At 39.0% G+C, this 13009-nt stretch overlaps 1 protein-coding gene across 1 annotated transcript in view; it reads left to right on the top strand.

Annotated features, from left to right (window-relative positions):
* LOC139741432 (phospholipid phosphatase 1-like) overlaps positions 1–13009 on the top strand; it is a 66224-nt gene that overhangs the window by 6252 nt on the left and 46963 nt on the right. The gene's annotated exons all lie outside the window — the stretch shown is intronic.

The raw sequence follows: 13009 nt of genomic DNA, 5'->3' as shown, positions 1-13009 counted from the left end.
GCAAATTAATATTCAAGGCAATGTGAAAAAAAAAACGTAAAGTCAGCCTTGTGCTGTCTAGAAAGTTTGTATCAGTTCTCTCTGAACATTACTTAGTTCTTTTTTTTACAAGTGCACCAGGTAATCTTTTCTGAAGTGTGTTTATAACAGGGCATTCAGACGCAAAAAATTTATACTACAACGGTATAGCTATACCAAAATGGTATAGCTATATGATGAATTTATACGTCTGAAGGCTGACTAACGAAACGACGTACAGCGAAACGACGGTCAGAGCATCGTTTCGAACTACAACTCGATAACGAATCAGCATTCCATGTGCGTCTGAACGTATGGCGACCATAGAACGGTATAACTGGGCGGGGCTTAATGGGAGCGCGCACGAAAGGTGACCCCACAGCTGTCACTCATGACCATAACAGCATGCCCATTGGGAAACTGCACATCTGTACGACGTTTCCCAGAACGGTCGAAATTAGTGTCTGAACGGTCTGTCGGCTATACGATGATTCTTTATACGTCGTTTCGTTATCGAGTTCTGGTATAAAATGGCATGCATCTGAAAAGGGGGTAAAATGCACAGAGATTTGTTATCAGGGCGTGTTTAAATACTGGACGGTCAAAAAGAAAAATTGATAATAAAGGTTGATTCAGATAAATGAATATTCAATCATGGAAAGAAGATGTTCTCGATAATGTAAATAATAATATTGACTTTAGTAATTTTTTTTTTCATGGTGGAATAGTAGAAGATAGGGCGTTTATTTATTAAAGGCACTTCAGAATTGATAATGTTGGATCTACATTTGAATAGACCTGTTTAGGAATTACCTTTGTTAAGAAATGAGGTGGCTGTCCTAATTTAATTAGAGAACTATAAGCGATGACCCTGTACAAATCTACAATGGAGCATTGAGCTGGTGTGATAGCTTGAAGAGTTTTAAGTGTTATATCTGAATTTGTTTGTCCGTAGTGTCTATGTATTATACATTTAGATAAAACAAACAAGCAATCAAACAAACAAAACAGGAACAAAGGGTATGCTGGAACAATAACAAATCAATACTTCCCTTTGCCACTCTGTTGATTACCTGTGTTTTTCCTTGTGCTGTGGATATACCTTGTTAAAGAGAGTAGTGTGTCAGTCACAGATAGACAGTCTCTCCCATTCCCCCCACCCTCCCACCTCAACCTCCCCTCTACTTTCACCTTGTGTGTGTTTTTTGTTTGGCAACAAGCAGGAAGTGAACTGTTTAGCCAGGAAGCGATATTCGGGCAAATTTAAGTTTGTCTCCATCTAGCCTGCGTGGCCATGGAATGCCAGTCGACAGGTTTAGGCAGAGACATAACAACCAGAGCTGATAGAAATCAAACATGACATCTATGTGCACCAGTTTTTTTTTTTGTTTTGTTTTTTTTTTTCTGTATTGAACACTATTACTCCAGGGGTAGTACTGTAAACACAATATTTTAGCGGTATTAGCGGTAAATTTGGCAAAGTCCAGATACGCTCGAATTCGCAAGCAAAATGTGGTTTTCGAACGTTTGCCTAACGAATGATGAGCATATGCTAACCATGTTACGAGCGGATAAAGTAACGAATGACAGCAAATGCGTACAGTCCATCCAACGGATGCTGAGCGGACAAAGCGAATGAGCAGCGAATGCCCAACATATGCAAAGCGATACTGCGGCAATCATGCGACGGATCTCGGCTGACGCATACTTCACCAAATCATTTTGAGCAGTGACAATGTCAAGTAATGTTGTGACTGTGAAAATGGCCCCAAAAAGAAGGAAGCAGAAGTCACCACCAAGTATTCCTGATGTCACTACCTTCGACAGTCCTCAAGATTCCCCTAAAAGTGCACTTCCTTCTGATGATCACGTTGACGATGATGTTGGTAGTCCAACATCCTCCATTGCATCTGATGCCTCCAACTGGAGTCGAACTTTCACAATTCCCAATTTCCATACATAGATTCCTATTTACTACAGGTTGACTTTTATAGCAGCGGTTTAGAATAATGTTCTCGATACAAGCACTGCAAGTGCGGTTATTATCTACCATTTATTACTTAAAGGACAAGTCCACCTTCATATACATAAGGATTGAGAGAATGCAGCAATATTAGTAGAACACATCAGTGAAAGTTTGAGGAAAATGGGACAATCCGTTCAAAAGTTACGAATATTTTAAGTATCTGTGCAGTCACTGCTGGAAGAGAAGACTACTACAGTGCATGATGTTACATGCGTACAACTATATAAGGCAAATAAAAAGAGAATTTCACAAAACTTTACTTTTTGAATAAAGTGCACATTTCTTCGACTTGCATACTGACGTATGTTAAGGGTAATACAAAGTATTATTCCCCCTGCCTTCTGAAAGAGAGAAGTCGAGTGTTCTTTAGTTATGCGAGAATATGGAAATATGTTGAATTTTCTTTATTCTTTCTTTATATCGTTGTACTCATGTGACATTACAAGCTATAGTAGTCTTTTCATCCAGCCATGACTTAGCAGAAACTTCAAAAATTCATAACTTTTGAACGGATTGTCCGATTTTGCTCAAACTCTCACTGATGTGTTCTACTAATATTGCTGCATTCACTCAACCCACATGTCTATAAAGGTGAACTTGTCCTTTAATGCCAGAATATGTATAATGAAATGTCATGTGTGTGTGGGGGGGGGGGGGGGGGGGGCTGCGGCATAGTGGATACGACTCCCGACTCCCGAACCGAGGACCCGGGTTCGAATCACGCCCAGTGCTTACATCCTTGGACAAGATTTTTTTACCCACGATGTCCTTCTCGACCCAGGTGTATAAATGGGTACCTGGCAAAGCTAGGGTAATAATAATGGCAGGTTCCTCTGGTAGAGTAGTGGCAACACTGAAGAGGCTACCTTGGGTAAATAAGACCTTTTTTTCTTCTTCTTCTTATTATTATTATTATGTGTGCTATGAAGAACTTATTTTGTTTTTCTACTACGTTGATTAACATGTGTCGCTGTGCAGATTTGCTGGGCGAATTTGGACGAACGGCGGACGAATAAGAAACGAACGCAGAGCGACCAAAACTTTCGATCAGCGGATGCTAAGCGAACACAAAGCGGATTGTCATTCCGTTCGTCATCCGCTCAAGATTTTGGACATGTCCAAAATCAAAATTTGGCTCCGGCGGATCTCTGCGAATCTCTGCGAACAGCTAGCGAATACAGCGAACGTCAAGCGGACTTCGAACGAAGAGCAACGGATGTGAGCGTATCTCCAAATTTTCAGATCCGCTGGGCATTCGTTGACTCGATCCACTCTAGTGTGACGGGGGCTTTAGTTTTAGGTTGCAAGTGAAATCAAACTGATAGCGTTCCATTTGTTTGATATCACTCATGTTTTCCAAATTGAACTTTCTTGCAAAATGGTATTGACGTATATTCCTACAATTATGCATTTGGGCCTTGACCAATTTTTTGGATAGTAAGAGGTGGAAGGGGCACAAAGAGGCCCATTCAAACATGTAAAGCACACTAAGGCTGAAGTTCATCTACTGATAAAGATACATAATTATTCTATCAAATTATCTTACCAGGATGACGATATTACACAAGCATACTGAATGCCTGTTCAAGAATATTGTAACTACTTTGCATTTTTGTTTATATCCTGCAATATGTCAAGATGAATAGATCATACACTAGAGCAGAGAAGCATTTATCAATCTATCGTGTCAAACAATGATATCTTGCCCCTGTTTACCAAAATTATGTAGCAAGCTACAATGTATATCTGGCAATATTATAGATAGCACATTTCACAAAGTCATCGACAAATCAATCCCCATATCAAAGGTCATAATAGTACCTGGATATTCTCTGCAATGTAGATGTAGTGTGCTGTGGGCCTCACAAAAATCCACACTTGCACCCTTAGATAGGCTGTGTTTGTGCTAAATTATGGAATTTGAGTATGATACATATCTACTATTAAACTCTAGTGTTCAAAACCTTTTTCAGAGATTTTTAGGAGAAATATATGGTATCTTGGGGGCTTTTTATGGAGAAAATGTATCACAGCATCCAGTTCCTTATCAGCTGCTAAACAATGAATCTTTAGAGTGATTTTGTCCTGACCCTTTTTTATTGTAACTTGATGTTCCTTTAGACATGAAAGACAGCATTGTATTTTGTCATTGCTGAATATTTTTGGAGCTTTAACCAAACACTGACATCGTATACATATATAGTAGCATGTTACTTGGACAATACAAATTTGGAAGTTTGGGAAGAGGACCGGTTGCTTTAAATGTCTTGAAATTATGATGTAAAACACAAGCCTGGTTTCCTGTGTGAGAGTAGCGAAATTGGTTCATTCAGGGATTTCAGTCAGGTTTCAATCAAGAACTTTGGAGAGTTATACTGTTGTAAACATGATAGTGCAAATGCTGTGTCACTGTACTCCCCCCCCCCCCCCCCCCTCTTCAGTCTGAATTTGTTCTCATTTACGTGTGAGAAGGACATTATATCAGGATTTTTTTTGAATGTTTGTTCTTCTGTATGGTACAATCTTACAGGAAACTGTGCAATGGGTGGTATCATACCAACTCAAGTTCAACCTTAATTAGGTCCCTACTCCTTTCCCTACAGATAATTTCATTTAAATCTTTTACGACAATGCTTTCAAGTTTCATGAAATGACTATCAGGCATTTCATACTTTTCAAAATTGTTCCAAGATGCCCTGAACTGAGCTACAGGACTTCAGCCTCAACTTTCCCTTTCCTGTATTTTTGTGTATTGTTTTTTTCGTATTCGGTATTGATAGTGATCCTGTACAACAGTCACATACATCATGAAAATGAAACTTTGTATCTTCATTCACTTTGTGACCGATGTAACTTTATCTCGTGTTATCAGAAGGAATGTGCTGACTTTACCAATGGCGTTGAAATGTGAACTAGTTTCCCCTAGGAATTTTGGTTTTATGAAAACACATGTTTCTTGTGTGTTTTTTAGGATTATTGTAGAAAGTGTGCTCCGGTAGAATGCTGACTCGGTGAAAATGGAGAGAAGGGAGGGGTAGAAAAGAGCCGAGGGAATGAACTTAGGCCAGTACAAAAAATTTATTGTGCCTTATTGCCATGCCATGTCATAATGTAGGTGCCATACTTGAGCACTCGTGCATGTGAAGCCAATTTGTGAAAGGTACTTTGATGCAAGTACCGTATTGTTTGTTCATGTCAGACATAGAAGGTGATGATGTTCCAGTCATGCCTTAGAACCAAAGTGAGGAATTTGAGAAGCGGGAACATGCTGACAAAGTGATATAGTGAATTGAAGTCGCTTGCAAACATTCTATGTTTGAATGCGAATGTTTGCATAGAAGCAACAAGAATTCAATTGGCTGCTAATGAAGGTGCTGAAGTTCAGAGTGTTACCTGCAACCGAAACATAGTGCTACGCAGTACAATATGTGTGTCTGAGCCATCTCTTATACCAGGGAGGTGGCTGTTTATTTCCTTGCCGTTTTTTAGTACACTACCCGATGAAATGTCTGGAACTGTTCCTGGCAAATGGGGAAATTCCCCCAGAGTGAAACATTTTGCAGAACTTGCCTCAATTTATTCAACCTGCCTCAATTTATAGATGTTGGTATGAAGGTTTGCATTGTATATAGCGGGGCCACTGTTTAACGACCTTGGTAGAAATTTGTGTAGTACCGGTATCAGTTTCAATGCAGCTGGGTGTGTTATTTGTCCAAGATACTGCTTGTTTGTTGTCCGGAAGAAAAAAATAAATTAAAAAATGCAGTTTTATTGTTTCTGACATTTCCTCCTTCACAATAGCAATGCAGAGTGCTACTACAGGTTGCCGACTACTTTATTGTGCTACTACACTGAAAATTGCAATTACGCTTGGAGGTAGTTTTGAACCATTCAATAGAGCTCAATGGTATTTAGGAATAGGTTCCAATTAAACTGCATACCAAAGGTAGATGAATTGTTCGGGCTGATTAGATTCAGTGCAAGATACAGTTTAGTCAGGAATCAAAGGTCAGAGTTATTCTGCCAAATTGCACCTATTGACTGGGAGGTTTTAATAGAGAGGTTGGAGGCAGACATAGACCAATTGATCTGCGGAGTATGCGAGCTCTACTGAGTGTGTGAAAGTGCAAATGCTTGAGTTGATTTTAATCCCAGCCACTGGGCAGTATAGAAATCAGATGAAATAATATAATTGAAAAAAGTTTTATTATCATTGTTCAACATAGAATAAGAAAGATTAAGTTTGACATGTTTTTACCCAGTCATAGAGATATTGATCAAAACTATACACACCAAGTAGAAGAAGCTAAGGAGACATCACCTCACAACTCTTGGTTTTCTACGCAAAAGTATTATAATCTATGAATGGTTTAAATATCGAAACTTTGCCGGGGTGCTGTGGTACAGTGGATAAGACTTGACTTTCATGTGAGGTCCAGGGTTCAAAACCTTCCAAGTGCTTTTGTAATTGACGAGATGTTTCCACCCACAAGAACCCTCTTGCTCCTGGTGTATACCAGGTAGGCTATAAAATGGGTACTTGGCAGTACTGGGGTAGTACGGCAGGGTCTTCTGGTAAAAAGCAGTACTTACACTGAAGAGGCTACCCTGGATAATCAGGACCATAATTATGACTGCCAAATTAAAGGTGGCATGAAAGTGTTGTTTAATGGACGTCTGGTTGACTGCCCATGGTACTATAGAAGATTCTGCCCCACAAATCTGCCACGGCATAAGGACTGGAAACTTAATGATGCTTGCTTGGTGCATTCAACCTGACCACATCATTTGGTTGCACAATGTGCAGGATCACAAAAATGCTTTGACCATACACTGACAAGATGGAGCAATAGGTACTACCAAGAAGTGCTGTGATTTCAAAAGTTGAATGAGAAAAATTGTTTTGAATTTCCTCCTTTTTTTTTCAGTAGTTTGCTGCATTCTTTCTTTGAATTCCATTTGTGCACATGAGGTGCAGTGTGAATCGACCACACATGCTCTGTGTGATCTTTCATATTGCAGTAAGCCTATGTGATGATGGAGAAAGAGAAACTCTCAATTCATATACTGTATATTAAGCTGTTATTTTCGCATACAGATATTTTCACGAATGAGGAGGTCACAGACATTTCGCGAGATGTTGTTTTCACGATGTGACACCGAGGCTACCATAATTGCACTATTAGCCTAGTGGACGGTGACATCTTTGTGTGTTGTTAAATTTGCGGTCCAGCCGTGATTCGCGAAATTCGCGAAAATTAAACCCTCACGAAAATAACAGCGTAGGCCTATACAGTAGTAAAGAGCAATCACATTGAAGATGCTATGAAAACCAAACTGTGGTTGTATCTGATTAGACCGCTTTGTTGTTCATAAGATTCCATGAAATATCCTTCATGTTGCAAATGCAGTTGAGAGTTCTAACTACAATAGTTTTCCACTTACTTTCAAAATTATTCAAAAAGAACTTTCGCCCAAGACACTTTTTGAAGGGGTGGTCATTGTAAGCTTGTGTTAATAGGTTTATAGACCTATATCGTCGGCTGAGAACCAGAAGGACATTACAGTGTGTGAGGGTGTGTCTGTTGGTGTGGACGTGTATATAATTGACAACCCTGCTCAAATTTTTCCAGCTGATGCAAACAGAAAGGTGAAAAGAATTGACGCCAGAGCTGTCCAGGTTGAGAACAACGATTCAGCTTTCTTCCATTTGTTATTGTGTCCTCCACTGTGTGAATGATCCATTGTGCAGAGGGAAGGAGGAATAAACATGCAGCTATAATTACTATTTGTGATGAAAGGACTATTTCCTCCACCGCCATCTTAGGATCTATTCACTTTCGTTACTCTTTTCCTGCCACTGCAAATTCTTAGCAACATGCTGATATTTTAAGGTTTGTTTATCACACACAACACACACATACACACGCAGTGTGTGCATCATGTACATACGCACATCTCGGAGTAGAAATAGGGAGCCAGGGCTTGTAACCTTGATTCAACTCATTTGCTGAAATTAAAGAATTGCACAACTTCTTTTTTTCAGAATCTAAATCTACACCTTTGTCAGAGCTCTCTTGATATCATTTTCTTGTCCACTTATTTGTGAATGTCGTACTCAAAGTGTGTGTTCTGAGAACTGTGGTAGGTGACTGCTTTACATCAGAAAGAATTAAAAGTATACAAATCAGATGAGTATAAAATGTAAAGTTGTAGAATGGACTTGGTTGTACAACTTGCATCAATAGGAATTTTCACATCAGCCCGATGAAAATCCAAGCCCAAGATTTTTTTTCGCGAGCGCATATGATATTAGCATGCTATTTCATTTCCTATTCACATGAGCCCGAAAAAGATTAGCCCCAATTTTTTTCAAGCTAATTCGATAGCTGAACATGTGCAAACAGTGTAGGTTGAGCGTGTGCCTTCAAAAAATTACCTGCAATTTGTGTGCAGGTTGCCTCAATCAATTGGGTCACACACATAAGGCATGATGGAATGAATTGCGCTGTTATATTGCAGAAATTTCCATAATTTTTGGTTGAGACATTTCTTCGAGCTTGGCTTTCAAATTAGCACACTGATGTGAATTCACATTATCAAATAGCATGCTTTATAGGCATTGGGGTATGAAAATCAAAGCTCGAGATTCTGAAAATAGCACACTACTTCAAAAGATTGGGCTGAAAATGTGAAAATGCCCTGAAGTATGATGCTGAGGATTTTCTCAATTGCTAAAGAATTTGTCTGTAATAATGTTTTGATACAACACATTGTTGAATGTGTGAGGAGAACATTGGCAAAAAATGGAGATGATGAAGGAAGTATCGCCAATAGCTCATTCTTCAAACGACATTCCATGCAGTATTACGATTCATTCCACATTCTGTCAATCAAACACGTACCTCTCAATATGCCTACAATTGAAAGAGTTCGTATCTACAATGTATGTATATGCACCCACTATTATGGCGGAAGTGAAAACAGCATCCAGCTGAGGTTCACCTTGTCAATCACATCTTTGTGGTCAAAGTATTCTGACTGCAAATGGCACAAAATTTGATTGGAAAAACAACTTCGGAACACTGATTGCGAGATATGGCCTAGAAAAAAATTTGGGAGACTTTATAGTTAAAGTTAAGTCTGTCTCAAACTAAAAAAAAGAAAAGATTCAGATAGTATGAAATATGAATACAAACATGTTTATAAATGAGTCCAATGCCAAACTAACAGCCCAAAGTGACTCTAAAGATTAGCATGAAACACATTTTTAAACATTTATCATATAAAATGAGTTGTTTGCCAATATGAAAGGGCTCTGTGTAACTTTTAGTCTGCTATGATTGGATGCTAATGTACAATGTTTGGTTTATATTTCGTTAGATTTTTTGAAGGCATACAAATAGAAAATGCCATGAAAATGTACAAGCAGTACTATGTTGCTCTTTTTCTAAATAGTGTAATTACTCTGCGAGTTTGATAAGATGAGTTTGCAAAGTTTTGTTTGTATCTTTCCTGTTTGTAAATTTTGATAATGCTAGAATGAAAACAAACATTTTGCCCTTTGAAATTTCAGCCTCATTTACCAGCAAATGGATGGACTCGCGTAAGAAAAGTTCTGAAGTGCACATTCTTTGTTGATCGACATCACAGGGGGGTAGATTTATCACTCATTTCAAGAATCTCGTGTGTGGGGGGAAGTTGGCTTTTTGACAAAGGAATTGGTCTGTTATTCGCAACTTGAAAGAGGGGGAGAATCACAATGGAGCAGACGGTGTTATGTGCAGCGCAATGAAAGGAAGATGAATGGGAGCCGTGAACTCTATAATGCCACCATTATCCAGGCAGAGATTTTGATGGATGAAATCGAGCGGAGTGCTCTGTTACCCTGGGAGATTGAATTTGCCCACGTAATTGAGTCATTTGCCGAACTTGCCGATTAGGCCGTTGATCATTGTCACAAGTTCTTTGACTAGCTGCGGGAGACTAAACTTTGTTGGACAGGAAAAACAACAAACATGTAGTTTAAGTCTCTTGTTACCACTTGGCAACCTGCTCATGCGCTATAGCTGCAGTCACTCTGGCAAAAGATCGTGAAGTTTAAGATCGCTAAGTCTTCGCGATCTTTTTGTCATCCTTCCATACTGGCAGCCAAACTTCTCGATTTATAAGTTCTTGAAGTTTGGGTCTCTGGTGCATGTGTGCAAGCAAGGAGAAAGAGTACCCCATCTGATCATGGCTAGTGATTGTGACGTAACAGTGAACACCTGTACTTCACAATAGCCGCATGCTTCAGAGACACTGCCAGCAAACAAGTGGTGGACTGGTCTTGTGACAAACATTGCAAAGTTTCAGTTGCTAGCATTCACTCTGCCCAAAAATCAAGAAGATTGGCGGGTTCTGGGAAATATCCCTATTAAATTTTTGCGAGAAGTTTTGCAGGAAGTTTGCAGTCACGCTGGCAAAAGTTTGAAATTTTAAAGATTGCGACCTTAAACTTTGTGATCTTTTGCCCGTGAGACTACAGCTTATAAATGTTAATGACATATAAAATGTTGACCCTATGAGGGTTAGACATTACCATAAAAATGATACACATCAGTGAGGACATTAGTAAGAATTATCCACACAAAGTACCATCAAAACAGTCTAACATGCCAGAAGCAATAGCCGAGAGTATTTGGACTGTTTCAAAGCTCCCAAGTGTGGATGATTTAACTAATAACCAAAGAAAATGTGTGTTATTTGTTTTATAAAGCAGATCCTTGTTGTTTGATCAGTTCCATGTAAGAGCTCTTGCTTTTCTTCAGTCAAAAAAAAATTCAAATGTATGCATTTTAACTTCAACGGCATCCACTTTTGTGAGTAAATAAAACCATGAAATCTCACCCAGTCACCACTGCGTCGTGGACACGTTATCGACCAGTCATTAGCAGAATTGCTTGTCTGGAAAAGTAAATGCCTGGTCATGTGTATGCTCTTCCATCCCATCATTTGATTATAGGATCTACTTCATCATTTTATAAATTTATCAGACATACATCCCTTCAAGAAATACATTAAGGGTGGATCAGATTCACTTAGCAAGAATCTTTGTATGTGTGTGTGTGTTGTTGTTGTTGTTTTTCAAGGGAAACAGAAGTTTTGCCAGATTCTTTCGCTCTCCTGAACATTTGGCAATTTTTAGATATTTAAGAGGTTTTATTGACCCAACAGTGACATCACTGTCCTTACTGATGTAGGACCTGCATTGGTGAACATTCTTCCTAAAAGCATCTTTTGGAAATCTCTTGTTATAAAGTTGAATTTATGGGTGCAAACAGCACGTTGAGCCCTGGAATCAAAAGTTGTGATATTTGATTGTCACCATTGCAAGTTAACACAGACAATATTCCCTCAAGACTGCTGGAATGCAGTGGAATGTTTTATTACTGTGTTTGGTTGTTTAGCAATGGCTTCCCACCTTTGTGTCACCTTTCAAGTGTCAAGTTCTACATTTCTATACTTTCATAGGTGGGTCATTATGTGTGATATTTTTTTCCCCTCCAGAAGTTGATTGCCTCAAATATATGGCAGTGAAGATTAAGTATTTCGTTTATTCTGCCAAACATGACATTCATGACATCTCTCTGATCAGGAGTGGTGAATAATGGCAGGTCATTACACACAGCATTTACCTCGCATTGGAATGAATGAAAAGCTTGCATGTTAATACCTCATCAGCTATTAGTCATGTTGTCCCAGAATAAAGCACGGTGCCTGGGGCACAGCTCCCTATGATGAGGTTCATCTTATGGCGAAATGTAGTTCCCGTAGCGTGACATTGTCGAGAAATGTTCGTGATTCATGATACCATTTGTCAATTGCGAGCATGCCCGGATTAGGGCAGCGGGAGTGGTCTCGAGAAGTCGCCATCAATAAAAGGAGATGAGTGACAGTGATTGTGATGAAATTCTGGTTTTATTTGCACCATTAAGTTAATGTTGCATGAGATTTCTTTGGAGGAGAAAACTTGTTTACATTGGCACAAGTTCTTCAATACAACTATATGATTACACTCATTTCCATTATACTGTTTTTCATGCCATCAAAAAAAGAAAAAAAGAAAATGTGATCTGTGGGTAAGTTCTGGTATGCCTAAATTTTTTCTTTTCAAACTTTGAGTAATTTTGTTTCATTATGGTCAAACATAGTCATAGTATCACTCATTTAGCACAAAGAGTTTACTGCAACGGGGGCAACTGCCTCTATGACCCTCGTGGTTGCTGTGGGTTGCAAACAATCAAATTTGAGAGAAAAAACAAACAAACAAATAGAACTACAGGCTATAATTGGCATGCATTCACAAAGAGTGAAGAGCTATTAGATGCTGTCGTGGTTGATGCATAGTTTCACCAAAGGTTTCACTAACCCAATAGCACTTGTACATTGTACTCTTACTTGACGCTTTTATATTCTGCAGATAGATTGGATAGAAAGCTAGTGAGGGTACATGAAAAGATGGACCTCAGAGCGGAACAGCAGCAGAAAGAGACTTGGGCTTGTAAATTCCTCTGATGTAAAGCAAACTACTTATACCTCAGAATTTTTTAGTGCATCAAACTAATTCTTTTACTCTTTGCTGTTATTTCCTTCCCCTATAATTGGCTTCTCAAAAAAGAAAAAGTGTCAAGCGTGGTTGCAGTTTCACTGGTTTAACTCCACTTCCCTTTAATTCCCAGTCTCAATCTAAATCCACTCAGACTTAATCCCTCTTTTCAATGGGGAAAGAAAAACACAGTGTTCACTCTTGTCACCTTTGTGCATGGTATATATTGAAGGGTGCAGCTTTCACAATAGTAATGAAAGCTACTTCATTTTTAAAAGTCTTGGAAGTGAACAAGAGAGAAAAATGCATTTGGCCCAGCCATCCGGGCGCGGAAGAGCCCCCTGGACCGCGGAGGCAGAGTAAACCTGGGCAATCAT

The sequence above is a fragment of the Diadema antillarum genome, unplaced genomic scaffold, assembly GCF_040938485.1.
Source record: "Diadema antillarum isolate AM-2024a unplaced genomic scaffold, OU_Dant_1.0 seq00000929_RagTag, whole genome shotgun sequence".
Taxonomy (NCBI): domain Eukaryota; kingdom Metazoa; phylum Echinodermata; class Echinoidea; order Diadematoida; family Diadematidae; genus Diadema; species Diadema antillarum.
The sequence above is the reverse complement of the archived record's forward strand: the minus strand, read 5'-3'. Positions and strand labels throughout refer to the sequence as shown.